The sequence below is a fragment of the Pagrus pagrus genome (assembly GCF_965226575.1).
Source record: "Pagrus pagrus genome assembly, chromosome: 24".
NCBI lineage: Eukaryota > Metazoa > Chordata > Actinopteri > Spariformes > Sparidae > Pagrus > Pagrus pagrus.
This window is the reverse complement of record NC_140206.1, coordinates 12,378,509-12,383,413: the sequence shown is the minus strand read 5'-3', so window position 1 is coordinate 12,383,413 and position 4,905 is coordinate 12,378,509. Positions and strand designations below refer to the sequence as shown.

Below are 4,905 nucleotides of genomic sequence, written 5' to 3'. Positions count from 1 at the left end.
ATCCATGGACTCACATTTTGAGCTACGCCGCTGCCCACGGGAACTTTATGCCAAACCAGTGGGCCGATGACCACTGCCTGGGCGCGCATCCAACAAGGCATCCCGGAGAAATAAGCAGTCTCTATGGTCACTGTGCCGGAGCAGAACGCAAGGACACAGCTGCATTATTTCCCAGACACTCATTGTGAATGTAAACTTAATTCTCCTCTGATTTATTTTCGTATAGAGAGCGGAGAGAGTGATTTGAAAAAGACAAACACAAAACATAATATCCAATAAGGCCACTACAAGCATGTCTGTCTGGAGTCCCCCGTGAGGAATAAAGATTGGAAGATGCCAGATGCCCAGAAATGGTCACCGCCAACCTCTTAGCTTAAACATATCCGCCTGAATTATCCAGATGATGTGAGCACTAACTTTGTCCAACCTCGAGCAATGACGCCATCATAATGCAGCATGTCTTCGAGGACTTACAGAGTAAACAAGACCTGATCAGACAAAACTGCCCAAATCAGCCATGCAATACAATTACGGGATTATGTGTGAAAGTAAAACAAAACCCAGGAAATTAAGAAAAGCTAGGGCACATTGTTGTCAGCCAAAGGCTGTGGCTAATACAAGCACCACTGGGGTCGTGTCATTGGTAATCATAATAGATTATTTTGGCAAGATTTAATGAGGTTTCAAAAGGTCACATTCAAACACATGTTCCACTTGTTAAGGCGTTTTCTAGCCGGTATTTTTAATCTAGAAAGCTTTTAGCCAAAAACGGATGATTCTTGTACCTGATTTCATGTCAATCTATGCAGTAGCTGAGGAAATATTCCAGTCTGGACCACAGTCGTGTATCGACCAACAGACAGCAGACTGACATCCCAAGAGCCACGCCGCTAGCATGGCTAAGAATACAAAGAGCTCTATCAGCAAGCCTACATTATCACGCTGGTTTTATTGCCATGCCGTTAATGCAGCTAAAAGGGAGAAGTCGGTCTTCTCCACAAGGATTACACACATGGCAGCATAGAGGAGGCTTTGAAACAGGATTTAGGCCAACATGAAGGGAGATACACAAGGCGGAAACTATAACTGACTGTCTGACCATTATGCACCACAACACCAAGGGCAAGTTCCTTGTAAAAACCTACTCGGCAATGTTAATGATTTCTGAAATGAGCAAACAAAATGTGGGGACATATTTTTGGGAGAGTCAAATGTTTCTAATGGGCCTGAGGTTGTGCTAGGGGATTCGTGACCTCAGTGAGGCGTAACGGGTCGATGTGACCTAAATATATCAGTAAAAAGGTTTAAAATAAGAGTCTCAAACTTGTGTTTCTGGATTTTAAATAAATCCACACACATCCATCACCCTGACCACAAAATTCTTTCAACACCAACCTTCCCGTGTCAAGATCCCGCCTGTTTGGGCTTGTGTCTCCTTCACATAATCCTTTGGTGGCAGGGAAACATTTTTTTTTTCCGCTTTTTGAGAGCACATATTTGCATTTCAAGGCATCCGTCTTGCGGTGCAAAAAGTTTTAGGAAGCAGTTTGCTGTGTCTGGGTCTCTGTGTGTGCAAAAATCAATCAGTACACCGCCACAGCTGTAGTCACTTTAGGAATAAGAGCAGAAATGGTTGAAAGGGCCTGTGTTTGAGTTTGAGAGCGACAGTTTTCTGCCCTTCTGGCTCCCACAACTGTGGTTAACGGCTGCTATCAGGAGGCTTTCACCAAAGAAACAAAAACTGTGGTTTAAAAAATGTACAGGAACCCAAAAAAAAAAGCAATGGAATGCAGGGCAAGTTTATTTGTATAACACCTTTCAACAAGGCAATTTCAGAGTGCTTTACATAAGACATAGAGGGCCCTAAGCAAGAAGCGCATGGCAATATAGAAAGATGTGTTAAAATAGGATTTAATAAAATGGCATAGAATAGAAAATAAAAAAAGAAGCTGAAAAAAAGGAGAATTATATTAGAGTGCAGCTACCTGGCAATGCAACTACAGAAAGTATTCTGGCTGTGTTTCAGTATATGGTAGCTAAAAACTGATTGCTGCTTCTCTCTGCTTACTGACATGTCCCAGAGGAGCGTAGCATAGATCCAGATCAGAGATTGTTTTTGGCCCTATAGTAGCACAGGGTGCTGGGTTCTTTCCATCAGTCGTCCTCCCATTTTGCAGGGAAATGATTTATTCTTAGGCTTTGCACCAAGAGAGTTCCAGAGAAGACTATAACTTGCAGAGTTATTGGCTGACAGGCAGCCCTCCTGCTTCTCGGTAGTCATGATGCCAGGGTTATTACAGATTGTTACCCAAATCAAAGCGTATATTCACATGAATAGTCTTGCGAGCTCTCGCAACCGTCAGTAAGTTGTCGCTATGTATTTATATTGTTAATGTAAAAATGGCAAAGGCTTCAGTGTGTTAGCTCATGTAGCCGTTAGCTGCTGTGCCTAACGCACTTGTGTTCAGAGGAAGAACCGTGCAGCTAATGCAAAACTGTAGACTGTGTAGCGCCTGTAGTCTTAACTGGCTAGTAACAACAATAACACTACATTCAGCTAGGTTCGATAGAGTTGGTAGTAGTGAAACAATTTATTGTCACAGTAGTAAACATTGCAAAAATGAAACAAAACACTAAAAATAGAGCTCTCTGTATTTAAAGAAAATAATAAAAAAATAAAAAGTTCAAAGAAAATTGTCCATCCTTCTATTGAAGGTCAGAGTTCAATGTTCAATTGTGTTTATGTTCTGTGTAATGTTCAGTCCAAATGTTCTTACTACCCGGGTAGATTTGTGTATGTGTTCTTATCTGTGTGAAGTGAAACGATATCTCGGCTCCTCGGATTGGGTCTACAGCTGGCCAGGCTGGACCCGCTCCGTCTAAATCTCTCGCTGGATTGGCTCGCCACCGAAACCTCCTGTCTCGGAATTCTGGATCTGGGGTCCTAATCCGTCGAAGCACAAAAAACCAGTCTACACAAAGAGTGTAGAACAAATAATCATTACTTCCTATTCAACTGACATCCTTCTACTTTCACTTTCACTCTACTTCTTCACACTTATACCCAAATAAAGGATACACAGTATTTAAATGCTTTAATTGAGACTGCATATATTTTTACAGTGCTGTCTAAGCATGTTTACCATGACTATTGTTTATCATGAACTTAAATATTAACATAAATTACCTTATTTATTTTAATAAAGCTATATTCATATTTATAAACCGCTCAATAAATCAGAATTTACATTTTTAACACAGTATTTATCTTTTAACCATAGCATTTTATCTCTTTTTAACCATAAAGTTACAGTATAAACTCTAAACAGTATGAATTATTTTGAGTAGAATACATATTAAACCAATTGTAGTGCAAAAACACTCAACACATTAATTCCAATGACCAGAAAAATAATTAACATGACCTGGTATCATTTAACCACACTTCTGTACCATAGCTGCATGTATTTCTCGTCATGACTCTCAGTAAAGCTCATTAGCTTGACCAGCTAGTACCACATTAGCTTAGATAGCTTCACCATTAGCATTTACATCACATTCAACAGGTAACACCTGGAATTAGCATAGCGGCGGTTAGCCGCGATTAGCTTAGAGCGCTTAGCGTTAGCTTCGCGCTAGTCACTAGCAATCTTTTTACAGCTCGCTTTCAATGCACACATTAATACAGCAGGTCTACCGGAGCAGGTCTAAAACATCAACAAAACATATCATGGACTTAGCATGGACTCCGACTGGTTTTTATGAACTCACTTCAGTCATAGGAATTCTCTCTATCAATGCTAATACCCACACTAGCCTGAGGCTTGCTAAGCAACATAGCATTTTCTTACCGGAGTTCTCTGGGACACTTAACACGGTGAACTCGGTCTCCCTCTCCTTCACACAAACTCGTAACGACACTTCCTAATGAACAGAAGACTTATGAAGGTTTTGCTCGAGAGTTACTGATGTTTTATCGTGGTTTTGTTCACTTTACATACCCCGGTCCTTCTGCTCGGTACATGTGCGACCGCTCTGCTCGGTGTCTCAGCTTGGTCTAAAATGACCGACGGGTAAGACTGTGCAGGTCACAGGTCACGTCGAGATCACGTTCAACGCGTCCATGGTTACTCGTAGGGTGAGGGTGCCACCATGTGGGCAAACGGGGGTACTGTATTTAAACTACAAATACTGGTTTAGTAACCATGTGGGTTACACCCTCCCCTCTTGAATCTGCATGAGTCCCTTCATGAGCTGGTCTCTCAATCACATGGAGGTTGTCGTAGTTACTGATAATGTCTAATGCTTGATTAAAGCTCTGTAAGATGTTCTGTGCAAAAGACACTAAGGGTTTCCCCAACTGAATGTACTGAAAACGATCAGGGGCTTGCCGTGACCTTTCTGACCTCCGTGTTGAGTCAGGGGGGTTTCCTCCTGTTTCACTTTCACTTTCTGTTTCTTTGTCAGACTGGGGTGCCTGAGTGGGGTTCGGCTCAGCACCTTGTAGAACCTCTACAGTCCCTTCACCTGCAGGGTTCTCCTCGTCAGTTCCATTTGTTTTGTCCTGTTCCGTTCCTTTTGTCATATCCGATTTGTTTGTCATATTCATTTCAGTTGTCTCATCCGGTTCAGGTGTCACGTCCTGTTGTGTACTGTCCTCTCCAGCAGGGGACTGCTCAACCATGACCTCAGGCTCCTCTCCTTCTACCAACTCGGGGGGTGTTTCAACAGGTGCAGCAAGGAGATTGCTGTTTTCAGGACCAACCTGAGGCTGGGGGGTCAAGGGTACCAAAGGCAAGGCCGGCAGACCGCCACGCTCTGGGGTTGCATTGGGTTTCTGCCTCGGGATTTCACAGACTTGTGTGAATCTCTTCTCAGGAACAACAGGGGAGAGATCAGGATAGA

General features: G+C 42.6%; 1 long non-coding RNA gene across 1 annotated transcript; it reads right to left on the bottom strand.

Annotated features, from left to right (window-relative positions):
* Positions 1 to 2,516: 2,516 nt before the first annotated feature.
* LOC311253329 lies at positions 2,517 to 4,905 on the bottom strand. The gene is made up of 3 exons (XR_014621668.1): positions 4,002 to 4,905; positions 3,852 to 3,924; positions 2,517 to 2,972 (listed from the first exon to the last, which is right to left on the bottom strand). It is a non-coding gene; the product is annotated as an uncharacterized lncRNA (long non-coding RNA).